This window comes from Scyliorhinus canicula, chromosome 15, assembly GCF_902713615.1.
Source record: "Scyliorhinus canicula chromosome 15, sScyCan1.1, whole genome shotgun sequence".
NCBI classification, from domain to species: Eukaryota; Metazoa; Chordata; class Chondrichthyes; order Carcharhiniformes; family Scyliorhinidae; genus Scyliorhinus; species Scyliorhinus canicula.
In genome coordinates, this window is record NC_052160.1 from 11,051,939 (window position 1) to 11,079,734 (window position 27,796).

At 45.5% G+C, this 27,796-nt stretch overlaps 1 protein-coding gene across 1 annotated transcript in view; it reads left to right on the top strand.

Annotated features, from left to right (window-relative positions):
- The first annotated feature begins 4,374 nt into the window (after window positions 1-4,374).
- The window catches only part of emp2 (epithelial membrane protein 2), a 42,924-nt gene continuing 19,502 nt past the window's right edge, over window positions 4,375-27,796 (top strand). The window contains exon 1 of the mRNA XM_038819961.1: window positions 4,375-4,521. The gene's annotated coding sequence lies outside the window, so the exon portion shown is untranslated. The remainder of the gene's footprint in view (window positions 4,522-27,796) is intronic.

The following is a 27,796-nucleotide window of genomic DNA, read 5'->3' on the forward strand; positions in this document are numbered from 1 at the left end:
GGAATCGAACCTGCGACCCTGGTGTTGTGAAGCCATTATGCTAACCACTATGCTACTGTGCTGCCTCCCTCCCTTCTTAAACAGTGGTGTTACATTAGCTACTTTCCAGTCCTCTGGGACCCTTCCTGCCTCTAGTGATTCCTGAAAGATCACCACCAATGCCTCCACAATCTCCTCAACGACCTCTTTTAGAACCCTGGGGTGTAGTCGATCCGGTCATGGTGATTTATTTATTTTTATTCATTTAATTATTATAAATTTAGAGTGCCCAATTCATTTTTTCCAATTAAGGGGCAATTTAACGTGGCCAATCCACCTAGCCTGCACATCTGTGGGTTGTGGCGATGAAACCAATGCAAACACGGGGAGAATGTACAAACTCCACATGGACAGTGACCCAGAGCCGGGATCGAACCTGGGACCTCGGCACCATGAGGCAGCAGGGCTAACCCACTGCGCCACCGTGCTTCCCCTCGTCCAGGTGATTTATCCACCTTCAAACCTTTCAATTTCCTCAGAACCTTCTCCTTCATGATGGCTACTTCATTCACCTGTGCCCCCGCATCCCACTGGTGTCTTCCACCGTGAAGACTGATGCAAAGTAACTATTCAGTTCCTCCGCCATTTCTTTGTTTCCTACTATTACTTCTCAAGCCTCATTTTCCAGTGGTCCAATGTCTATTTTTGCCTCTCTCTTACCTTTTATATATTGAAAAAATCTCTTCCTATCTATTTTGATATTACTAGCTAGCTTACACTCATCTTTCATCTTCTCCCCCCCTTTATGCTTTTGTAGTTGTCCTCTGCTCACTTTTAAAGGCTTCCCAATCCTCTTGACTTCCCACTAATCCTCGCCACTTTGTTTGCTTTTTCTTTTGCTTTTATGCTGTCCTTGACTTCCTCATCAACCATGGATGCCATGTCCTCCTCTTAGCATGTTTCCTTCTCCTTGGGATGAATTTCTATTGTGCCTCCATAATAACCCCCAAAAACTCCTGCCACTGTTGTTCTACTGCCTTCCCTGCTAGGTTCCCTTTCCATTCAAATCTGGCCAGCTCCTCCCTCATGTCTTTGTAGTTACCCTCATTTAATTGTAATACCGTTACATCTGATTGCAGCTTCTCCCTCTCAAACTGCAGGGTAAATTCTATCATATTGTGGTCACTGTTCCCGAAGTTCACCTTAAGTTCCCTACTCAAGTCTGCCTCATTACACATCACCACATCCAGAATTGCCTGTTCCCCAGTAGGCTCTGTCACAAGCTGCTCCAAAAAAACATCTCTTAGACATTCCACAAATTCATTTTCCTGGGATCCACTACCAACCTGATTTTCCCAGCCCACTGAATATTGAAGTTCCCCATGATTATTGTAATATTGCCTTTTTTACATGCCTTTTCTATCTCCTGATTTATTTTCTGCGCCACATCCTGACCACTGCTAGGGGACCTGTATATGACTCCCATCAGGGTCTTTTTACCTTTGCAATTCCTCAACACGACCCACAGCGATTCTATGCCTTCTGATCCTATATCGCTCCTTGTAATCAATTTAACTTCATTCCTTACTAACAATGCAACCCCACCCCCTTTGCCTGTCCTTTCGATATGACACATGTCCTTTGATATATAGATCCCAGCCCTGATCCCCTCGCGGCCACGTCTCTTGTGATGCCCACAACATCGTACCGGCCAATTACAATGTGCATAACAAGCTCATTTACCTTGTTCCTTGTACTGCGCGCATTTAGGTACAACACCCTCAGTCCTGCATTGACCACCTCCCTTCTCATTACACGTCACCTTTTTTGCTCCGCCTGAGGTTAGATTCCTGCCACCTTCTATACTCTCTGTTCTATTATGTGGTCTGGAAATATATTCATGTGCAGTGACTGCTGTTTGAATCAATCAGATAAGGCCTTTTGAGAAAGAGATAGAGAATATTGCACTACTCATGTGGTATGCAGTCTCTGTTTGAGGTTTGTATCTTGAATATCTGATGACCATGCCCAGAATGCTTAGATTGTTTATACCAGTTGTAAGGATGAGCTATTTGTGTGTCCTCCATAGTAAATATTCCCCTTACGATTCGAAAACTTGCAGTTTAAATCACACCCAAAAATGTAAACAGTGGTTTGACCTCTGAAAATAAGTGGATAGGGTGGAGTCAGAGCTATGTTTGATTCACTCTGCCCAAATAAGTTTGTTATATTTTTTGGTAACATGGCAACTCAGGTTATTGAAATCTTTCACAAACTCTGGATTTGTCATGGCGATTTTAATATTTTATAATTTCAGAAATTATTGCTAGGACACAGTGGGGAGTATGCATGGTCCCTGGATTCAAGGAATCTGTGGTTTCACATTCAGACTAATAAAGTCACACAGCAATTTAAAAATATCATAGAATGAGAGGGCTGTATTTTCTGGGTCATTGGAGATGGGCTGGGTGACAGGGGGGACTGGTAATATAATGGGCAAATGTCAGGAGGAGAGCCTTGTGTCTTCTGACCAGCTTGGGATATTGCCAGTGACACGGAGCTCAGTGGCCACTTCATGGCTGCTTCCCACTCCCGCCATCATTTTGCGCATGTCGGGACGTTTACTGCTGTGTGGGGAGACCAACAGGTAAACACTGCTGGCCATCTGGGATTTAAAATTTTTTTTCATAGACTTTACAGTGCAGAAGGAGGCCATTCGGCCCATCGAGTCTGCAACGGCTCTTGGAAAGAGCACCCTACCCAAGGTTAACACCTCCACCCTATCCCCATAACCCAGTAACCACACCCAACACTAAGGGCAATTTTGGACACTAAGGGCAATTTATCATGGCCAATCCACCTAACCTGCACATCTTTGGACTGTGGGAGGAAACCGGAGCACCCGGAGGAAACCCACGCACACACGGCGAGGATGTGCAGACTCCGCACAGACAGTCACCCAAGCCGGAATCGAGGCTTCTCTATGGTCCATGATTGCCCCCCTCCTCCCGTAACAATGGCCACCCCCATGGAAACAGTGCTGCCACTGCACCATGGCCCTCCTCTCCTCCTCCCAATTGCCTCAGCTGCCTCTCTGGCCCCGGCTGTACACGTAACCTCACCTTCTCTTCAAGCACGCCTTGCCATTGAGGCACACTCACCCTGGAGCTGCAGCCTCAACATTAGCCACTGCTGGTGGTGGCACTGTTGAGTTGTCAGCCCTTTGATTGGGTTGGCATCCTTTGGTGTAAACCACAGTTCTCCAATTGGCAACGACAGGACTCTCCAGAGTGGGGTTGCCTCTGGCTTTTGGCTCTGTCGGTTGGACTTTAAGGTCACTGGAAAATTCAGCTCATAGAATTGTACAGTACAGAAGAGGGCCATAAACCCCCTTCTCTGAACTGCTTCTAACACATTTATATACTCTCTGAAATAAAGAGACCAAAACTGTGCTCCATATGTGTTCTGACCAACTGTACAACTGCAGTAAAACTTCTCCACTTTTATATCAACATTGCATTTGCCTCCCTGATCACTTGCTGTACCTGCAACCTAACATCTCCTGATTTACCAGGTCACCCAAATCCCTCTGCTTCACAAGATTTCTGCAATCCCTCTCTCATTTAAATAACTTACAGCTTTGATACTCTCCCTTCCAAAGTGCTCCAGTTTCCATTTTTCCACATTTTGCTCCAGCTGCCTAGTTATTTGTTTAGCACAGGGCTAATTCGCTGGCTTTGAAAGCAGACCAAGGCAGGCCAGCAGCACGGTTCAATTCCCGTACCAGCCTCCCCGAGCAGGCGTCGGAATGTGGTGACTAGGGGCTTTTCACAGTCACTTCATTTGAAGCCTACTTGTGACAATAAGTGATTTTTATTTCATTTTATTTTGCCCACTCACATGGCAGCACAGTGGGCAGCACGGTAACACAGCGCCAGGGACCCGGGTTTGAGTCCCGACTTGGGTCACTGACTGTGCGGAGTCTGCACGTTCTCCCCATGTCTGAGTGGGTTTCCTCCGGGCGTTCCGGTTTCCTCCAAAGACGTGCTTCTTTAGTTGAATGGGACATTCTGAATTTTCCCTCCGTGTACCCGCACAGGCGCCGGAATTTGGCGACGAGGGGATTTTCACAGTAACTTCATTGCAGTGTTAATGTAAGCCTACTTGTGATGATAACAAATATTATTATTAAATGCATGCTTGTGCTGACTCCTTTATGCCCTCGCCACATCTGGCTTCCCTGCCTCATCTGTTCTAAGGGGAACGATCAAATTTTCACTCCAGCCTCCCCTGATCAATGGGGGGGGGGGACTGCTTTTCCTGGATTTGCAGCGGGAGGCAGGCAGGGTAGTGAGTGAGCGAGTGAGTGGAGATGGGTGTGACTGGGGGCTGGCTGCACCGCGCCCTGTGAACTGACATCAGAGCGGAGACGTCCCTGTCTGGGAGGCAGACTTTCAGCAACACACAGCAGCCAAGTGCACACTCAGAGCCTCCAGCCCGGACCCTGTGAAGCCCCAACTACCCCACCTCTCCACTCAGCGTGTAAGTAAAGGGGTTAACAAAATATAACTTTGCATAGTGAACCGTAACACTGGGAAATGCTGTTGTTCGTGGCGAAGTAGACCGAGGAGGAGGAGGAGGGAAAGATCCCGACCATTCTGAAAAGTTATTCCCAGATGGGGAATTTTCCCAGATGGAGTGTTTTCAGGGCTGGGAGTTGAATATTTGCAATAAGGAATGGTTAGATGTGATTCCTTTTTCTGGGGGGAAACTGTGTGTATTTAGAAACTTTAGTTCCACAAAAATGTTTTTGAGAGGAATTCCATGGTTTCAATGGAATTTTTCTTGTCAGGAGAAGTTTGTTTCCCGGTTGGGTTAAATGAGGCGACGGGAATTGCATTTTGTGGGTATTTTTGGGAGGGTGGGAGGGGTGGAGAGTGAGGTGGGTTTAATCTCAAACTTCTCTCTCCACAACAATCTTGTATTTGTGGGGAAGGAGGGCTGGGAGTTTTAAAAAAAAATGTTTGGAGTTGCAGCGGCCTCTGGAGGGCTCGAACCCTGAAGCAGCCGAGTCCAGCCGGGGGTGTCTGCTGATCTGATTTGCTGGGAATTGACTCTGCCTCAGGGTTGACTCTGCCTCAGGGTTTGATGGGAACCTGGACCTTGAGGGTTTCCGAGTTTCCTCACTCAGTTGCACCTGGAGTGGACCCACCTTAAGCCACAAAGTTTCTCCACTGAAACTGTGAAATGGGATGTCCAGGGTGGGGAAGGTTTGATTCACTCTGTTGGGGGCTGTGGTCACCAGATTACAAGGTTCCAATTCTGTCAGAAGTCTGCAATAAATTTCCTTTAATTCACTCAAGAAGAGACCAAAGAGGGAGTGGAGAAGCTGGCGATGGTGTGTGTGTGTGGTTGGGGGGGGGGGGGTTGTTTGTGTGTGTATGTGGTTTGGGGGGGGGGGGGGGGGGTGGTTGTGTGTGTGTGGTTGGGGGGTGGGTGGGTGGTTGTGTGTGTGTGTGGTTGGGGGGGGTGGTTGTGTGTGTGGTTGGGGGGGGGGGTGGTTGTGTGTGTGGTTGGGGGGGGGTGGTTGTGTGTGTGTGGTTGGGGGGGGGTGGTTGTGTGTGTGGTTGGGGGGGGTGGTTGTGTGTGTGGTTGGGGGGGGGTGGTTGTGTGTGTGGTTGGGGGGGGTGGTTGTGTGTGTGGTTGGGGGGGGGTGGTTGTGTGTGTGGTTGGGGGGGGGTGGTTGTGTGTGTGGTTGGGGGGGGGTGGTTGTGTGTGGTGGGGGGGTGGTTGTGTGTGTGTGTGGTTGGGGGGGTGGTTGTGTGTGTGTGTGTGTGGGGTTGGGGGGGTGTGTGTGGCTGGGGGGGGGGGTAATGGGGTGTGTGTGGGGAGTAGGGGGGTGGTAGGGGTTTGAGGGGAGATGCACGTGGGAGTAATGGGGATGTGGTGGTGGGAGGATGTGGGTGTGTGGGCATGGAAGGGTGATGGGCGGTATGTTTGGACAAGGGGGGCGATGGGGTGTGTGTGCGGGCATTGGAGGGTGATGGCGGGTGAGTGTGCGCACGTGGGCAAGTGATGGGATGTGTGTGTGCGAGCGTGGGAGGGTGATGGGAGAGTGACTGTCTGAGTATGGGAGGGTGATGGGGGTGAGTGTGCAGGCTTAGGAGGGTGATTGGGTGTGTGTGGGCATGGGAGGGTAATTGGGGGTGTGTGTGCAGGTGTGGGAGGGTGAGGGGGCGTGGGAGGGTTATGTGGGTGTGTGTGTGGGTAGGTGCGGGAGGGTGATAGAGTGTGTGTGTGTGCAGGCATGGGAGGGTGATTGCAGGTGTGGGAGGGTGGGAGGGTGATGGGGTTGGTGTGGGAGGGTGATTGCGGGTGTGGGAGGGTGATGGGGTTGGTGTGGGAGGGTGATTGCGGGTGTGGGAGGGTGATGGGGTTGGTGTGGGAGGGTGATTGCGGGTGTGGGAGGGTGATGGGGTTGGTGTGGGAGGGTGATTGCGGGTGTGGGAGGGTGATGGGTGTTTGTGTGTGCAGGTGTGGGGGTGTGGGGGGGGACGCATAGGGTGATGTGGGTGTGGGAGGGTGATCGGGTGTCTGTGTGCGGGTGCGGAGGGAGATGGGGGTGTGTTTGCGGACGTGGGAGGGTGATGGGGGTGTGTGTGTGCGAGTTTGGGGGGGGCGGATGGTGATGGGGGTGCGTGTGGGAGGGTGATATGTGTGGTGGGGTGATGTATGTGTGGGAGGGTGATGTGTGTGTGTGTGTGTGTGTGTGCGGGTGTGGGAGGGTGATGTGTGTGGTGGGGTGATGTATGTGTGGGAGGGTGATGTGTGTGTGTGTGTGTGTGTGTGTGTGTGGGTGTGGGAGGGTGTGGGAGGGTGATGTGTGTGTGGTGGGGTGATGTGTGTGTGGGAGGGTGATGTGTGTGTGGGAGAGTGATGTGTGTGTGGTGGGGTGATGTGTGGGGTGATCCCCTAACCGGGATTTTACGTGGCACTTTCCAGGATGTCCGTCACTCCGGAATTCCCATTTATATGTGAGGCTTCCACCAAGGTTACGGCAGGTAAGCTGCCGATGGAATTTTGAGCATGAACATAGCTGAGTTATTAATGTGAGTTCTGTCCTTCCCCAGTGCAAAGCTCTGGTTGCCTGTTCCCCATACTGACTGAAAGCTGCACAGGACCTTCGATCTGTTATATGACTTGAATGTGTCTCACTGGTCTGAAATCCGAGGAACTTTGTTTTAATAAACAAACCTTATTTCTTAAATGTGTTTTATACAATATCTATCATGGAATATTTCCAAACAGCCGATTGAGGAATTTAATAGATTTAGCATGCCAAATAATAATCAACAATGTATAACCTGGATACCCAGAGGAGCAAAGGCTAGTGAGTGTGCACAGGGGTTGAGAGCATAGAGATTGAGGGGGTGGTAACGGTTCAAGAAGGCAGCTCACCACCATCTTCACAGGGGCAATTAGAGATGGGCAATACATGCTGGTCAAGCCAGCCACGCCCCTTGAATGAATTTAAAAAGTGGGAGTGGAAACAAGTTCATCTGTTCCCAGGGGAGTCGGAATGCCGGAGCTGGTGATGGGCGGGAGTCCCACAAGGCATCCAAGCAGTCCCTGACTAAAGTCACCTAGAGCTCACCGAATAAGTGGAGGAAAGCCCACAAGCAGAGATACTTTGCCCATGTGTACTGGATGCTGAGCCAGGTCCACCTTCCACCCAGATCTCCTCCAAGGTCGTGAGCATCATGAACTCCTCCGTGATCGACATCTTCGAGTGCATCTCACTCAGTACAAACCATCTCAGCCCCAGAGATCCAGGGCGCCGGGGGAACTGGCCAAACATGCTGCCTCCGGGGGCACGAAAACGGTCTCCCAAGTACACCATCTCCGTCTAACTCGATTGGAATGAAAGATTGAAACAAGTTCAAAGTTGTCAAACTTAATTTCCAGGTTGAGTGTTTGGATTCTGGATTGCTACTGAAAACAGATATACTGAGTTTCAGCCGTATCTTGTGTTTCAACACTGAACTGCAGCCTCCTTCGGTCTAAAACATCAGCTTTCACATCAGTGATGGGGCAACCTAGGCGAGTGAGTGGGCCACGTGAGTGATCCTTCTTCCTCTCAATGGGCCGCAAGCTTAAAATCAGGTTTGTTCACTAACTATGACCCTTGAATCAGATTAAATACATTTAATACACATCAAATAATTCCTCAGTTATAGAAAATGCTTAATCATTCATAGATTAACAGAAGTGTCATCAACTTCCAAGTGGTAATAACAAAATAAGTGTTTACACTTATAGGACATAGGGGAGCGTACGGCTCTCAGAGTCTACGTCGTGAGCACACCTCACTTGACTTGCCCTTGCTTTACGTGTGTATTACTTCAGTCAAACCGGTAGGAATGGATGGAAACCAGTGGAATGTGGCAGCTCTGCGTGTGGGCAACAGTCATCAAAATGTCTCATGGGCTGCACTCAAACCCTGTTGGGCTGCAAGTTGCCCACCACTGTTCACAGTAACAGAACTCCGATCAGCATCTTCATTTTGTCAGGTTGAAGCTGTCTTGTTTTTTCAATGAAATAAACCCTTTTACATATTTTTAAATGTGGCAAATGGAATGTTCATTACAGTGAACCTGGTTTAGGAGCTGGTTTAGCACAGTGGGCTAAACAGCTGGCTTGTAACGCAGAACAAGGCCAGCAGCGCGGGTTCAATTCCTGTACCGGCCTCCCCGAACAGGCACTGAGAATGTGGCAACTAGGGGCTTTTCACAGTAGCTTCATTGAAGCCTACTTGTGACAATAAGCGATTATTGTTATTATTAGTGGTAGATTGGGATGTCTGCATTAAAGAATAGAACATTTTTCCATTTGGCCATCCCAAACCCAGAAAATGTGCAGGGGCCGTAACTAAGAAAAAACACCAGCATTTGCCTCTCTTGGGGCCTCCATTGTTCGTCCGTCTTAAGTTTGCAGAGGTAGGGTGGGGGAGAAAGAGGCAGGTCTATGTGAGGTGCTTGGTGATCGTCAGGCTTTCTCCTGGAAATAAGTACACGTTGCCCCTAGTGGGGCACCTCTAGTTCATGAAACCAAATGCAGTTCTCTCTTTAAGGCTTCAGTCCCATTTGGAACCCACTTTCCTGCTCCTTTCCTCCCCCAGATAATTATAATAATAACGGGTAACTTGGTGCACCGTATCTCCACTAAAGCCACCAGTACTGAGTACTAGTTCTGGCCTCACCCACCATGTTTGTGTTTTTAAGGGGAGGTGTGAGGCTTTACTAAGGCATGGCAGGAAATCCCAGGGCCCTGGCACTTGGTGTTATCAGCTCCATCAGGCGATGCTTGTAGCTTCCCTGCTGGAATTCTACGGGAAGCTTTGGTGTCGGCAGCAAGTATCCCCAGGCGAGTCCAGGCCTGGCTGACTGAAGGTTAAATTGTAACCTGCTCTTCTCTCCAATATGTTTCAACCCAACTTGTAAGCACCCTGTCCAGCACCAGTGTTACATTTCCATTTTTTTGTACATCTCTGGCTTTTCTGGAGTGAGGTTTGTTAAGTTTATGATTCTTGTGCCAACAGCGTGTGCATATGGAGCCCTATTCATTGACAACTAACTGGTTTAGGTCCTCAAACCTATTTCATGTAATACCAGCAGAGGACTGTTGTGGGTCTGATGGATTTCAAAGATCCCCTTTTAGCTCCGAAATAGAGGGGCTGTTTTTTTTAATAGTCTGACTGGAGCAGAAGGGAAGCTTTCATCTGGTTTCAGATTTCCTGTCTGAGATAACTAATTAAAATCCTGTGTTTCACTTCATTCCCAGCTGTGTGGTAGAGTTCAAACACATCTAAAACCAGGCTAAATCCCGCAGAGTAAGTAAGGGTCTGAATGAAGTGAGCTGGGCAAAACCTGATCCAGTTCATTGTGGGCGTGGCTCCTGATGCAATGTTAACTGAAGCTGCATGCAGAGTAAAACTGGCAAGTTATTATACTCAACCATAGTTGGAAATGCAGAATACTGACCTGGGGGTGTATCTTATTCATCAGCAATGGCATTCGTCACGGTGGTGAGCAATCTACCACTTAAAAAAAAAATCACAGACTTTTGGTTCTAGCTATTAAGTCAGGAACTGGTGTCTAAGAACAAAGCCTGACTTTTCCACTGTTTAAAAATCCAGATAGTAAGGAATTCAGTTTGAACTGTAGCTTTTAGGTGAAGTATTTTAGTGACACAGTGGTTAGCACTGCTGCCTCGCAGCGCCAGGGACCCAGGTTCAATTCCGACCTGGGGTGACTGTGTAGAGTCTGCATATTCTCCCGTGTCTGTGTGGGTTTCCTCCTGGTGCTCTGGTTTCCTCCCACAGCCCAAAGATGTGCAGGTTAGGTGGATTGGCCATTCTAAATTGTCCCGAGGTGGGGATAGGGTGGGGGATTGGGTGCAGACTGGATGGGCCGAATGGCCTCCTTCTGTACTGTAGGGATTCTATGATTCCAGTAGTGGTCACTCTTCTCTTGTCTCAACTAGTGACCATCGCTGCTGTATGATTTGAAGACAAGTTCTGAATTTGCAGTTGCCTAACAGTATAGTAAACACCTCTGCCTCAGTTGTGCTGTCCAGTTTTTTTTTATAGTGGCTGGAAGGTTCAGTGGGAGTGAAGAATCGCTCTGAGGGACTGTGTTGTAATATTTATTCGACCAAGTGCACTGTTAGTAGAGACGGTTGAGAAAAGCCTCTTCATAACAAGATATGTATCTCGGCAAAATCAATTGAAACCTGCATTTATAATCGTCTTTAGCTGGCAAACTGAGAGGCTTTGATCAGTTGAAGGATCTAGTTTCAGGAGCAGTTTAATGCAAAGCACATGATATGGAAATGTTATAGTCTAGCTCATTGTGCTTGATAAATGCAAATTGATCTTCATCTTTCTCTTTCCTCTTTGATCTAACTGCTATGTTTTTTGATCTAACTGCTATTTTTTTCCATCTTCTCCTCTCTCATTGCTCAGCCTTGCCTCCCTCGTTTCTTTCCACCTCCTGCTGTCTCTCTCTTTCTCTTTCCTTTGCCTCTCCAATTGTGCATTATTCATTCCTACAGTGGCTTTGAGGAACACCCACCATGGCCATCACTGACCTTTTTAATCGGGGAAATGGGAAAGAGCAAACTGGCTATTAAAACATCTTGACGTACCTGTTTATTGATGGGAGGTTTGCGAGCCTGGGGGAGTTGGAGGAGAAATTTGGGCTCCCCCCGGGGAACATGTTCAGGTATCTGCAGGTAAAGGCGTTTGCTAGGCGGCAGGTGGAGGGATTCCCTTTGCTTCCCACAAGGGGGATGAGTGACAGGGTGCTTTCGGGGGTCTGGGTCGGGGATGGGAAGATATCTGATATCTACAAGGTAATGCAGGAGGTGGAGGAGGCGTCAGTAGAGGAGCTAAAGGCTAAGTGGGAGGAGGAACTGGGGGAACAGATTGAAGATGGGACATGGGCTGATGCCCTGGAGAGGGTTAACTCTTCCTCCTCATGTGCACGGCTTAGCCTCATCCAATTCAAGGTGCTGCACCGGGCCCATATGTCCGGGACTAGGATGAGTAGGTTCTTTGGGGGCGAAGACAGGTGTGTCAGGCGTTCGGGGAGTCCAGCGAACCATGCCCATATGTTCTGGGCATGCCCAGCACTGGAGGAGTTCTGGAAGGGGGTGGCGAGGACGGTGTCAAGGATGGTGGGATCCAGGGTCAAGCCAGGATGGGGACTCGCGATTTTTGGGGTTGGGGTGGAGCCGGGAGTGCAGGAGGCGAAAGTGTGCTGGCCTTTGCGTCCCTAGTAGCCCGGCGAAGGATCTTGCTACAATGGAAGGATGCGAGGCCCCCAAGCGTGGAGACCTGGATCAATGACATGGCGGGATTTATCAAGCTGGAGAAGGTCAAATTCGCCCTGAGAGGATCGGTACAAGGGTTCTTTATGCGGTGGCAACCTTTCCTCGACTTTCTGGCTCAACGTAGGGTACTGGGACAGCAGCAGCAGCAACCCGGGGGGGGGGGGAGGGAAAAAGGGGGAGGAAAAAAAGGGGGGGGGGAAACGGGACGATGACTATGTTTGTGTATTTAATTTTAATTTATTTTAAGTTCTCTTGTTGTTCATTGGGGTTGGGGGGGATGTGATACATGCGTTGATACGGTCTGGGGGGTGTTACAGTTATTATGGGGTTATTTTGTTGCATTTCATTGTTTATTCTATTTCCTGTAAAAAATTCCAATAAAAATTATTTTTAAAAAAAAATCTTGACGTAAATTTCTTTCAATTTCCTTTATAGTGATAAAAAAACACAGGGTCGTTGGATATTTTTAAGGGTGAGTTAGATTGACAGGGGAGTCAAAGAACGTGGGGGGTAGGCGGGAAAGTAGAGTTGAAAGTTGATGAGACTGTTAGATCAGCCAGGCAAGGTCATGCTGAATGGTAGTACAGGCTCGAGGGGCTTAATGACCTACCCTTGCTCCCTAATTTGGATACTTGTCGTACATGTGTTGTGTTGAGCTGCTAATTGAATCCAACTCCGGGTGGTGTGAATGCAGCTTCTGTGCATCAACTTGGGGGCTTCCGGCTGTAAAATGCTTCAGGACGTCCAGCAGAGGTGATGAGTTGCTACATGTGTACAAGTTGTCCTCCTATTTCATTGTGAATGAGACACAGTGTTACGCATGCTTCAAGTAGAATCTCAATAACATAGTGGCATAACCTTTATGGAAGGAGCAAAAAATTCTGCAAACACACTGGGTTAGGCAGCATACGTGGAGGGAGCAAGCAAAAGAAAAGCAGAAACGTGGTAAGTGACAAGAGAGTCAAAATTATGTTTCAAGATGTGGACCCTTCATCAGAACCGACATCTGTGGAAACTCTTACAAGGAGCGATTAGTAACTTGTAAAATATAATAATAATCTTTATTAGTGTCACAAGTAGGCTTACATTAACACTGCAATGAAGTTACAGTGAAAAGCCCCTAGTCGCCACATTCCGGCACCTGTTCGGGTACACAGTGGGGAACTCAGAATGTCCAAATTACCTTACAGCACATCTTTCGGGACTTGTGGGAGGAAACCGGAGCACCCAGAGGAAACCCACATTGACACGGGGAGAACGTGCAGACTCCGCACAGACAGTGGCCGAAGCCAGGAATCGAACCTGGGACCCTGGAGCTGTGAAGCAACAGTGCTAACCACTGTGCTGCTTTATTATAGAAAGCATATGATGCCCTTGCATTGGTTTACCCCCATTAGGTGTTGTCCATTCAGCTTTACCTGTCTGTAATTGACTGCTTGAAGATGAGTGGAGTGGATTAACACAATGCTACAATTGAATTTTTCTCCAGTTGCTGTCGTGGCTAACCCATTGCTCCATGTTTGAATATATTTTACACGGAATATACAGCACCGAAACCAGCTACTTGGCCCAACAGATTGGTGTTCCATACCTGCCACCTCTTAATCTATTTTGCTTAATTTCAACAGACCATTCATTTCTTTCTCCTTTTTAGTTATCCGGTTTTTCTTGAATGCATCGATGCCATTTGCCTCAGCCACTCCAACTGGTAGCAAATTCTACATTCCCTTATTCCACACTGAAATCTCTCTGTACTGTAATCCTCCAAGACCAATTTAATGATTTCTGCAATCTAATAATACAGATTTACTGTCTCCCTTACTCACTCTATTCAACTGTTGGCAAAATGTGCGAGGCCGTCTTTACTGTTTGAGGTATGGGCATGTTTGTGCAGCACATACATCCTTTTTGTAATCCATTCATAGGCATCATTACAAAGGCCAACATTTATTGCCCTTGAGAAGGTAGTGATGATCTGCCATCTTGAACCTCTGCTATCCCTCTTAGCAGTTTTGGTACAGCTGAGTTGCCTTGCTAAGCCACTTCAGAGAGCATTAAAAGTCAAACTGCGTTGTTGTGGGTCGGGAGTTGCATGTAGGCCAGACTGGGTGATGGTGGCTGATTGTCTTCCCACCGGACAGTGACAACAATCCTTAAGTTTTATGGTCACCACTGCATTCACCCGCTTTCCATTCCTGGTTTTATTTGGTTAACTGAGTTTAAATTCTGTCGCCACGTGGTCAAACTTGAAATAATGTCTCCCACATTATTAGGTCTGGATTATCAATCCACCTCACACAAGTATTTCTCCAGTATGCAAGGCAGTCACAATTAAATGATGCCACAAAGTACAGATGTTTGAAGATGTTTAATGTTAACCCAGGCTGCCAGAAAAGGGAAATTATTTTAATTTCTGGCACTGATGTCTCTTGCCTAACTAAAAGCTCAACTTGCAATTGCACAAACCGATGTGTGTAGATTTATGCGTAGTATAATGGAGCAAGGACAGGTTTGTAGTTGTATCTGTTGGCTATTTTTGTATGCTTTAGTTATAGTATTTTTGGTTGAGTCGTCATTCATTGTTAGTCATGTGAACATGGAGGTACTATTTAATTGGACAGCCTGTCGTGCAGCCTACTGGCCTGAGGAAATATGTAATAACTGTGTTTGACTACACTAAATTGGGTGGAGTTGCACAATCCTTGTGTTTGCTGTGGCAACCCAAACAGTTTATAAAAGGAATGACGTATATTCTCAGAGAAGCACCCAGAGCCACGATGTTTTATAGCACGTCTGGTAGGTCAGTTTATGAATTTAAATTTGATTAATTTTCACGTGTACCGAGTTACAGTGAAAAGTATTGTTCTGCGTAGAGTCCAAACCGATTGATCCATACATGAAAAAACATAGGACATGCATAAATACACAATGTAAATACATAGACACAGGCATTGGGTGAGCATTCGGAGTGTCGTCCTACTCAGTAGAGAAGATGTGTGAAGAGATCAGTGAGCTGGTGCCACAGGGGGATTAATTGTAACGCAGTTACAGTAATAGAACAACATGATGAGACTTTGCACATCACACAGACAAAGTTGTGGGTGAGGAGCTCAAACAGCGATCTGTGTTCGAGCTTTCATTGGGATCAGGCTACTGGGGGAGGCATTTCTACTGAACGCGAAAATGGAAGGCCAAATCAGCCCTTGGTTTCTGGTATATCCATTAATTAATCATTTGTAAACCAATTTGTATAGATCTTAACCGTCAGTCAGTCTTTGAATGTTGCTGTGTGGAGGGAAAATCGTAAAATAGCACATGAAAAAAACAACATGTATTGCCCTTCCAAGGCAGATATAAATTTTGGGGCAGCACGGTGGCGCAGTGGGTTAGCCCTGCTGCCTCATGGCACCGAGTTTCCAGGTTCGCCCCTGGCTCTGGGTCACTGTTTGCACATTCTCCCCGTGTTTACGTGGGTTTCGCCCCCCACAACCCAAAAGATGTGCAGGGTAGGTGAATTGGCCACTCTAAATTGCCCCATAAGTGGAAAAAATGAATTGGGTACTCTAAATTAATTTTTTTTAAATATACATTTTGACTGGTTTCTCTGTTACAGAATAGCAGAGTGGAAATTCAATATAATGCATATAACATTTGCGAGAGACCAGCTTAACTGTGTATTTGTAAGTGGCCGAATGTTTTTCATTCTATCGAAATGGAAAAGGCTGAAGATAGCAGTTAACAGTACGTGTTCAGTCAAACACACTGCTTGCGATTCTGAAACATTCCTGAACTGCAGTTGAACTTAAACTTACTAAACCCATTGTTACTTTTAATTTGGACCTGGCCTGGCCTTATCTGACTGTGACGGTTCACAAAACAGACGTTGTGATCTTGAAATCCACGTTTTCTGTAGATGAGCTTAAATGAAGCCTTTCACGAGTTGTTGTTTTGTCGGAATCCCGATGTATGAGGGGTCAGGCATTACATGGCCAGAGGCAGCAGTTTAAACAAAGGAAGTTACTGTCTGTATTTTCATTATACGGGGGTACCAGCCTACCCGAACAGGCGCCGGAATGTGGCGACTAGGGGCTTTTCACAGTAACTTCATTGAAGCCTACTCGTGACAATAAGTGATTTTCATTTCATTTTCATAATAATTCCACAGTGACAAATTATCATTAATTTAGTTGATGTAGGCAGCACGGTGGCGCAGTGGTTAGCACTGCTGTCTCATGCACCGAGGTCCCAGGTTCGATCCCGGCTCTGGGTCACTGGCCGTTGGAGTTTGCACGTTCTCCCCATGTTTGCGTGGGTCTTGCCCCCACATTCTAAAGATGCGCAAGGTAGGTGGATTGGCCACGCTAAAATTGCCCCTTAATTGGAAAAAAAAATGAATTGGACACTCTAAATTTCTTTTTAAAAATGTAGTTGATACAATTGAATTGGGGCACTGTAAATTCTCGAAGTTTTTTTTAATAAGATGCTACTGCAGTTTTATATTTTGATGCAACCGTTTTTTGTTGTTTTGGGTTCTGTTCACATGTTAGTTTTTCACTGGTCTCCACTATGCACCTCGTTAAGCCAGAAATCTCGCACCACAAAAATACAATTGCATCAATAGCAGATTCGGACCTTTATTAAAAAAAAGTTAGTTCATGGGATGTGGGCATTTGGCAAGGCCAGCATCCATTGTCTATTTCTAATTACCCATGAGAAGGTGGTGGTGGTTGTGAGTTGTCTTCTTGAGCAGTGGTAGCCAGCGTGGTAAACATACATTTACAATGCTATCACAGAGGGTGTTCCAATGATTCTGAGGAACAGTGATTATATTTCCACGTCGCAATGGTATACCATATGTTTGCTGCCCTGGCTAGTTGAGGTTTGGGAGGTGCTGGTGAAGAAGTCTTGGTGAGTTGATGCAGTGATTCTTATAGACAGGACACACTGCAGTCATAGTGGAGGGAGTGGAAGTTTAATGTGGTGGGTGAGGTGCTAATCAAGTGCACTACTTTCTCCTGGATAATGTTGAGCTTCCTAAGGTGTCTGGAGCTGCACCAACCAGGCAAGTGGGGAATATTCCATCTCACACCCCCTGATTTGTGTCTGGTAGATTGTGGAGGAGCTGCTTCTCGCAGAGGGTGGTGAATTTGTGGAACTCGCTGCCCCATCTTACGGTGGAATCTGAATCTTTAAATGGTTTCAAGAAGGGGCAGATATATTTTTGATTAAAAAATGGGTTAAAGGGATATGAGGAACAGGCAGGGAGGTGGATTTGAGACCAGGAAGAGATCAGCCATGATTTGATTGAATAGCGGAATAAGCTCAAGGGCTGAATTGCCTACTCTTGCTCCTAATTCCTATGTTCCAATGAAAGGCTCTGGGGTTGGGAGGTTTGTGTCTCTCCACAGAATTTCCATCCTCTGCCGGTTATCTGGCTGGTTCAGCTACGTTTTGGTACTTTTGCAGGATGTTGATTTAAAAATGCTCATGCCATTGAATGCCGAAGGGAGATGGTTCGATTCTCTCTTGTTGGAGATGATCATAGTCTAGCACTGGGGTGGTGTGAATGCTTCTTGCTGCTTTTCAGCTCAAGTCTGGGTGTTGACAAGATTTTTGCTGCATGCTGGAATGGACTGCTTCATTATTTGCACCATGAGTTATTTTGCAAATAGAAGTACATTGAGATTTATTAAACAATTCTTTCCATATTCTCCTGGATATCTAATAAATGGGATGAAATACTGGCGAGACCATACAAATCTGATATTTCAACCTGTCTAAAAGGTTTATCGGAGTGGACATTTAGCATTTGCTACCAGGTAGTGGAGGTGACCTTGTGCACACTGGGTTGAATCTTTGCCTCTGAGCCAGAAGTTCAGGGTTTGAGTACCACTTAGGGACTTGATGGCCAAGGACGGCACATCCATTACTCGGCCAAACAGGTTGAGTATCAACCGGCAAAATCCTTCCAACACACACCAAGGGGAGGTGGTAAAACCGGAAGAGGTCGCTGGTCAGCCATGTGATGGAAATAACCTCAACCTTCCCTGACCACAGCTCCAGATTACAACGTGCACATTGCCACTGAGTGAACTGTAGCACACCAGGCAATTCAGAAGGCAAGGTCCTTTCAATAATCTCATGATTGTAAATAAGCAGCAGTGTAGGCCACCTACTCTATCCCCTAGATTTATGAATGGCAGTCGGGAAAAAAACAATCTAAAGAAAGGATGTAAAATATGGAAAGAGAATGGATACTTTTGTTGCTGTGCCATGTTCCAGGAACAAACTGGTTGAGTGCCGTTGTTGTCTGCTGCTTTCTTTGGCATTTTGTATAAAATTAGGCGAGGAAATTTGCAAACGTCACATGGGGCTTGATTAGAATCTGCTTCAGACGCCACGTATTCCGGGAGGGTAACTGGTGCTGTTTGTTCATATTAATATACAGTATCAACCTTGTGACCATATTAATTATTAGATTTTCTGAATTATGGTCACATGCACATTATAAATACTATAGTCTGTGTTTCTATAAACGGGAACAGAGGAGAGTTTTTTTTTAAAGGGTTGGAACGCATGAATCAAGAACTATGGGAAAAAATATTGGATCAAATTTTTATCTCCCTAGCTATTTTACTGGCAAGAATTAAGCTGTTTGTTTTAATGGAATGGCGAATATTACAATAGTGAGGGAGAAGAATTTGTTATGACCTGTTAAACATCCTCACAGTCATATCCATTGCTGGAATTTCCGGCCTATTCAAGATGTTGAGAATGGTTGCTTTTGTGTCTTTACCTACAAAGGCATCAAAACATAATTACTGTTTGGCCCAGAATATTACCTGGTTTAATTGTGTGTTGCTGCAGGAGGGAGTGGAGACCTGAAAAGGCAGAAAATTCAGGTTATGGAACTGATTGCCGTCATAATTTGAAAGAACATGCCTTCTGAGCATGTCCATAAATCTCCCCGGCACGATGTTTTAAAAATTAATTCATGGGATGCTCGTTTCACTGGCGGGGCCAGCATTTAATGCCCATCCCTAATTGCCCTTGAACTGAGTGGGTTGTGAGGCCATTTCAGGCTTCTCTCTTGCCTTCTGAATTCCCTGGTTCACGACAGTTCACTCAGTGTCAACGTGTAGTAAGGACTTCTCCCGATTTTATCACCTCCCCTCGGTGTGTGTGCAAGGATTTTGCCGGTTGATACACATTTGGCATGTGGGAGTCTTTTAAGGAGCAGTTGATGGGCGTGCAGGACAGGCATGTGCCGGTAAAAAGGAAGGACGGGAAAGGCATGGATTCGGGAACCATGAATGAGCAGGGAAATTGAGAACATTGTCAAAAAGAAAAAAGATGCAGATGTGAGGATAAAAGCAAATTACTGCGGGTGCTGGAATCTGAAACGAAAGAGAAAATGCTGGAAAATCTCAGCAGGTCTGGCAGCATCTGTAGGGAGAGAAAAGAACTAACATTTTGAGTCCAATGACTCTTTGTCAAAGATTGTCAGAGAATACAACAGGATATAGATAGACTGCAAAATTGGGCAGAGAAATGACAAATGGAATTTAACCCAGACAAGTGCGAGGTGATGTATTTTGGTAGATCCAGTTCAGGTGGGAGCTATAAAATAAATGCAGTATCATTAGGAGCATAGAGACACAGAAAGATCCTTAAAAGTGGCAGCACTGGTGGAAATGGTGGTAAAGAGGACATATGGCATGCTTGCCTTCATAGGACAGGGTATCGAGTATAAAAGCTCAGCAATTATGTTGCAATTATATAGAACTTTGGTTAAGCCGCATTTGGAATACTGTGTCCAGTTCTGGTCACCGCACTGCCAGAAGGATGTGGAGGCTTTGGAGAGATGGAGGCTGAGGGGTGACCTGATAGAAGTTTATAAAATGATTAGAGGAATAGGTAGGGTGAACAGTTGGATGCTTTTTCCCAGGGCTGAAATGACAATTACAAGGTGGCACAGGTTCGAGGTGAGGGGGGGAAAGCTTCAATGGAGATGTGTGGGGGAAGTTTTTTTACGCAGAGGGTGGTGGTGGCCGGGAATGCACTGCCAAGTGAGGTAGTTGTGGCAGATACGTTAACAACATTTAAGACGCATCTGGATAGACACATGAACAGACTGGGTATAGAAGGATACAGGCGTTTGGTCTAGATAGGACACGTGATTGGCGCAGGCATGGAGGACCCAGTCAATTGTTGCCTTGGATGGAGAAAACCAACATTTTTTGAAGAGAATTCAAGCGAGCAAAAAATTCAAATCTCACAAAGGTTGTAAAATGGACAAATCTGAAATCAGCTACTTAAATAGGACGTAGTTAGGAAAGGTTGTGCATTCTGGATGGTGCTGGCATCATTCCGGACGCTTGTGAGCATCGTACGATTATGGACTGGAACGCTATTGGATTTAATATCGAATGATTTGCAAAACCCCCCCCCCCCCCCCCCCCCCCCCAATTGGTGGCATTTGGCTTAAGTATGATGCAGGCCAACCTTAAATAATTTTTTGCAAATAATATTTGTGCATCAACTGATTACTAATTAAGTCATATTTTATACTCGTGTCCCTCAAAAGCGAACAGCAACTCGAGTTCGAACCATGTGACTTTGCAATTTGTATTTCCAATCTCCTTGCATGCCGGGGCCTCTGCAGAATCACAATCACAATGTCTGTCATTGTATGTGTAAGTTGCTAAAGAGGACCAGATTGAGGGTTGGCCCATTACCCATATGTACGAAACCACTAGCTTTATCTGTACTTTCAATCTGTGCTCAATAATATTGCCATTTCTTGCCAGGTTGGATGACAGTGCAGTGCAGGGTAGGGGAAGCTGTGGGAACGTGGCTTGAATTCTGATTATGTTTTTGCAATGAATGATACTATTGGCCCCACATTGCTTTAAAATATGTGCAATGCATTTTAGTATCTCTTATTTTCAGAGAGAGGCTGTTCAAGGGTGGTGTCAGGAAGCACTTCTTCACATAAAGTACGGTAGAATTCGGGAACAGTCAGGGTGACATGGTGGAGCAGTGGTTAGCACTGCTGCCTCACGGCGCCGAGGACCCGGGTTCGATCCCGGCTCTGGGTCACTGTTAGTGTGGAGTTTGCACATTCTCCCCGTGCCTGCCCCTCTACCCAAAGGTGTGCAGGGTAGGTGGATTGGCCAGGCTAAATTGCCTTAATTGGAAAATAAATTAATTGGGTACTTTAAATTTATATTTAAAAAAAGACAGGAATTCTGGAACAGCCTATTCCCCATAAAGCTGTTGAGGCTGGAGAGGTCAACTAAAAGTTTCAAAGCTTTGTTTGTGTGAAAGGTTCTGAACGATAGTGGGCAGATGGAGTTAAGATACAGATCTTATTCAATGATGGAAAAACCGTAAAGGGTTGGATGGTCTACTGTATTCTGTAGAATCTTTCTGAACAATCACTCAAATTAAACTGGCCAAACCAAACTGATCAGGGTGTAACCTTAAAAATTGATGATGTTAATGGAAATTAAGGTGGAACATAAAAGATTTTATGCAGTTCAAATAATACATGAAGTAAACGCGATTGACCAGTTGTAATATAGAAAGTAGTTAAGTGTAAGGCAGTGGCCTAGTGGTATTGTCGCTGGACTAGTAAACCAGTAATGCTCTGGGGATCCGTGTTCCAATCCCACCACGGCAGAGGGTGAAATTTGAATTCAATAAAAATATGGCATTTAAAAAGTCTACTGATGACCAAGAAACCATTGTCTATCGTTGTAAAAACCCATCTGGTTCACTAATATCCTTTAGGGAAGGAAATCTGCCACCCATAGCTGGTCTGGTCTACATGTAACTCCAGACCTTCAGCAATGTTGTTGATTCTTAAATGTCCTCTGAATTGGGCAAATAAGCCACTCAATTCAAGGATAATTAGAGATGGGCAATAAATGCCGGGCCTGTCAAGACTTTGTAGTTGGTATGTGACACGTGGAACGACTTAATCAACTTGGGGACAGTCAAGAGACATTCTTTACACTTGTAGTGAACAATAGAAATTGAAATGGTTAACTTTTCTAAATTTGCATTGCTTTTAATGTTTGTTAACAACAGACACAAAAATGTTGACAATTTCCAACAATCCCCAAGGGTTAACCTAACCTCATTCCAAACCAGTTTTTTCAATTGGGTTAATTTTAAGCTTTAAAACTCCTGAAGAAAGAGGAGATATAATGACTGACACTAGATACACTGTGATCGGACCATTGAGGGTTAAAAGCAGACAGTTCTTCCCTCCCCCACCAACATCCCTCAAACCAAAATAAGAGCTAATTTTCTGGGACGTAAAGCGTTTGAATTTGGGACTGACCAACCTTAAATTACCAATTAATACCGGGACACTTGAGGCATTTCTTCATGTAGATCATATGAAAGATTTATTTTCACATTGACAATATGTTTTCCAATGTTTATTGGCCTTTTTTTCCACATCTATCTGGCTGCCAGATTGCATATGAGTCAGACTCTGCTGATGTTTGGTATTTCAGATGTCACTGAGTGAGTGGGTAGAGCTCCATTAAAATCTTATAAAACTCAAAGCACTTCTCCATGCTAATATTGTTGGATCTTAAATTGAACGGTTGTGTAAAATTAGATTTAATTACTATTCAAAGCACAAACCAGACATTGTGTGCTGTTCTACAATAGCATAGTTCTGGTCTCACCCCTTGAATGTTAAATTCTCTGCTTATGTCCACCTTTCCCATCATGTATCAAGCTAATTTAAAAAATGTATATATTCAAAAATGTTCCTTTTTCTTCTTCTCCTCGGCTCCTGAAGTTGAAGTTTACTTATGCAGAGTATAATTGTCTTAAAGCATGCAAAACCAAGGCAGTTAAATGGAGTTAAGTTAGCGAGGGGCTAATTGAATGATGTGCAAGAGCGAGGGGTTGAATGGTCTGTTCCGATCTCTGGTACTTTGCCGAGTTGGATTCCCATGAAGCAGGAAAGCTATTCAATTGAGGAGCGTCTCCGAGCTAAAGATAGGTTCTGTCCAACATCTGCCTGTGCACTTTCCAGAGGATATTGGATGAAAATTGAGTGAAAACCTGGCTCGCTTTTTACACCCTAAGTTGCTAACCATAATATCAAAACTGCTCTGACTAAGATCATAGAATTTAGAGTGCAGAAGGAGGCCATTTGGCCCGTCTAGTCTACACCGGCCCTTGGAACGAGCACCCCACTTAAGCCCACACCTCCACCCTATCCCCGTAATCCCGTCTAACCTTTTTGGACACCAAGGGCAATTTAACATGGCCAATCCATCTAACCTGCACATCTTTGGACTGTGGGAGGAAACCCACGCAGACACGGGGAGAACGTGTAGACTCCACACAGACAGTGACCCAAGCCGGGAATGGAACCTGGGACCCTGGAGCTGTGAAGCAATTGTGCTAACCACTGTGCTACCGTGCTGCCCCTGAAGATGAAGTAACTCAGTACGGGTCAGGAACACACCTGAACCTTCTGCTCTGTGCACAATGTCTTTAAACAACTTGGGCATTGAGGGAGCCAATATATTGTTTAAAGGTACAAATAATATCTGGAGGAAACCAAATTTTGTAAATGTAGAGCATCATACTAGCAAACTTCTGTAGCAGCATTTTCTAACGTGCAGATCTGTTACTGGTTCATGGTGTTTTTGTGATTTAGGCTGAGTGGACATACTGGTTTTCCTTCCACTCATTGAGGTTGCCTCAATCCTGATAGTGTTTTAAAAAATATATATAATTATTGGCTACATTGAATTATGCATTTTGTGTGGCATGATGCACAAGGTGTGCTGCATTAAATGTGAATTGTTCCTCAATTTGATTGCTGCTGGCAGCCACTCTAACTTACAATACAGCAAAGGTGAATAATGTGGGGCAAATTGGGCACAGCTAATTTTGTCTTTGTGAGTGGGTGGCAGTGCAAGCCAGCACACCATTACTGATTAAGTGGGAATATATTTTCTGCTTGCTTCAGTGTCCTCCCTCCAGCTGCAGATTCTAGTTTACAATGCTACCTTGGAAATTGCAACATTGAAAAGAAAAATTGCAAAGATTCACACTTTACCAGTAGCTGTGGTGCTCTGTCTCAGAAAGGAGAGAATTCTTTTTACAACATCGTAATCTTTGGTGTAGATCATTTTCCCCACCAACATATTTACCACCTTGTGCACAGTAACGTTTTGTGGAGTAATCATACCTGTAGCTCCTTCACACAGCCAGGTGGGGGAAGAACACAGGTTAGTACTAGTTAATGTAACAGAATTTTGTGGGCAGCACGGTGGTGCAGTGGTTAGCATTGCTGCCTCACGGCGCCAAGGTCCCAGGTTCAATCCCGGCCCCAGGTCACTGTCCGTGTGGAGTTTGCACATTCTCTCCGTGTCTGCGTGGGTCTCACCCCCACAACCTAAAGATGGATAGGTGGATTGGCCACGCTAAATTGCCCCTTAATTGGAAAAAAAATTATTGGATACAATTGATAACATTTTTAAAAACTGTAACAGAAATTCACTCAGTGACTACACGCACGGCAGTATTATTATGTTTTGTGTAAATGAACTGGTATGGTTTTCAAGCACTGTGGTTGGCTGGTGGAGATGGTCTATAAGATTCTTGCACTTGACTCTAAACAACAGATCAGGTACATGCTGTTTGTCATTGCTGACATTTGAAGATAAATCGTAAAAGATGGAACAGATCAATTGGACTGGACTTTCTGCCACCGACATTGGAAAATACACCATGATGCCCTTTGTCATCTTCTTGCACAAGGTGGAACCTTTTTCATTCATCTGGCTTGTAACGCAGAACAAGGCCAGCAGCGCGGGTTCAATTCCCGTACCGGCCACCCCGAACAGGTGCCGGAATGTGGCGACTAGGGGCTTTTCACAGTAACTTCATTGAAGCCTACTCGTGACAATAAGCGATTATTATTATAATTATTTGTCCACTTTGGGTTGATTCAGAATTCCAGGTTGGGTTTTTGGCCTTTGGAAACCCATTGTTTTTGCAGCACTCAGTGAATGGGAAGAAATATCACCAACAGGTAAGTACAGAATCAGAAAACCCAGTTCCGCGATAACACCTTCAGTGCTATCCTGTCACTGAAATCTCAGTGAGCCAACACCCGGGGGGGGGGGGGTGTGTGTGTGTGTGTGTGTGTGTGTGTGTGTGAATTTTCCTTGCACCCTGCGGCGTGTTCCTTGACAATTGGAAGCAGCCTGCCATTGGCCATTCAAGCGATGACCCCCACATTGGAAATCCCAGGCATCAGCGAATGGGTCAAACTGAACAGGAGGGTCAAACTGAACAGGGTGTGCACTGGTGTTGGACCCTGCTACAACAACCTCTTCCACTGGGGCCATCGTGACTCACCCCCGTGCGACCGTGGCAAAGTGCAAACCAGGGTGCAGGTAATCACCAAGGCCCCCGACTTGTGCTTCAATATCGGGGTCTCTGCCCTACCCCAGGCTGATGAGGCTGCCAACTGGCTAAAGAATTTTAAATTTGACATCTAGCTGCTTCATCAGTGCTTACAGTGGTAATAATAGAAGTGAAATCAATCCAAATTCAGATTTGGATTGATGATTGCGTTTCCTGCTACAAACTGGTTGAGCCTGTAATCTGAGACCCACGGCCCAAGTCGCCACTTTCATCTGGCCACTGCACATACGGTATATATCCCATAAATACAGAGCTTATCATTGTAGTGAAAATCCTGTAAACATGCACTTCAGCATTTAGTTTGAAATTAAATTCTCTACTTGCCAGCTGTACTCGCACCCATTCCCTCACCATTTTGAAAATGTGAAGTTTTCAAAATGGGAGTTGCAAGACCACTTCCATCTGTGTGCCAGCGTTTTTCTGAGTTAAATGTGCAAGCAATTATCATTGCACGTTTTGCTGTACAGCACATGCCAACCACAGAGCTAAATTCACAACCAAAGAACAGAGGCTTCATTCGATTACTGAACTGCTGGCAATGAATATATGTGTATATCTTCAGATTTCAGTCTTTCCACTCGTACTGTCCAGTTTTATAAAATTATTTTGTCAGTCCTAATTTATTGCATATAATGGAAGCCATGATTTTCACAAAGTGGATTTAATTATCGCTGCGGTTATCAAGAAATACACTATTCACATCCTATTTAAGTTAGTGATGTGATGCTGCTTGATGACTCATGCAGGTGTTCATTCACATCCATCTGCTCTTTCTTCTCTTCCGATCTAGTCAATGCCGTTCAGATACTTGGTTTAGGGTTACTAAGGGTGGTGCTGTACCCCTCTGAACATTGACATGCTTTCGTCTAGCTGGGTGCGACTGACTGCTCAGGCTGAGATAGGCAGGATTGTAATCAGTAAGGGAATCGAAGATGGGAAAGGGGAGTTGTGAATTATCACATCAGATCATGATCTCATTGAATGGTGGAGTAGACTCGATGGGCCGAATGGGCTACTTCTGCTCCGACGTCTTAAGTCAATGTGAAGCCAACTGTTTTTGCATCCGAGGTGATTTAAATTTGTTTTCCTGTTGTGCGATTCCTCAGTGGTTGGAACAGTCCAAATTGCCAACACATTTAGAGTCAGTTGATGCATTGAAAGTATGGGAAGAGATTTCCCTCAGTCAGATTATTCTGCTTTTGGCTTCAGGGCAGGAGACAATTGAAGCTGAGATTTTATGTAATCTCCGACTGAAGTAACTTTCAGGTACCATTTGCACAGATTTTGATGAATTCCTCAGCAAAGTAGTGGGTGGGGGGGGGGGGGGGTGCATTAGCTGCGTCTGGTTGTTGCACAGCAAACGTGGGTGGTGCACATTTGCATTGACAAAGTCCAAACTGGCCATTCGCTCTGCTGTATTTTGCGAGTATTCCCTGTACGATGACTATATTTTTTTTGCGCCTTTTTTTAAAGAGTCTTCTTACTCCTTACAATTAAATTGGTGAGAATCTATTGGCCTCAGTCTCCAAATATTGAACCATCATCGTACCGTCAGACATTGTCAAGGGGGGCTTGGGCTGACTTACATGGGCTGACTGGAAGGAGCTGGAATATTGAGGGTGACCATTGAAATACTGAATGGACTTTGGCTCAGGACCATTACACAGATGTTGAACGAAATCGTTCAATTTGTGCCTTTTTGTTCTCACGTTTTAAAAGGGATGTCAAGGTTACAAGAAAGAACGCTCTTGCATATTGAAGGAATGTTTGGCACTGTACTTGGAATGAGTCAGTTTGGTTCAGTTTTGTGCAGTGGACCACACCCAGTGGGAGTAAAAGATCCATTAGTAAGGCATGCAACTATGGAATAGTTGAATCCTTGCTGGAATTTTAACTTTTAGATCTTGGGCCAAATCGTTATTTTTTTTTTGAAGTGGAGGGAGGGGTTTGGTTGGGGGGTGGGGGGGGAGAGAAGGGAATGTTTGGGAGGTAGAGGATTGAAAGAAAATCCACCACACCAGAATTGTTAAAAGTAGCGCAATGAATTCTTTCATGGCATCCAAGTAACAAAAAGCACCATTGTTCACACTGGGAGTGGGAGGAATTGCTGCCTGCTCATTGGTCTCCCTTATGTTCTGGGAGGCTTTACTAAAATTCCAACTACGCAAATAAACATCTGAGAGCAATGAGAGGTGCGGCAGCTCTGAATGTTTGGGAACTAATCATAAAAGCTAACCGTTAATTCTAAATGCGCAGAAAAGGGTCTTCAATTTATTGTTTGTGACAGATGTACAATGGGACCCTGCTATAATGTGGTCACCCACAGTTCAGAATTCAGTACAATACAGGCCCAACTTCTACAGATGTGCGATAGAGAGCATTCTATCCGGCTGCATCGCAGTTCGGTACGGCAACTGCTCGGTCCAAGATCACAAGAAACTGCAGCCTG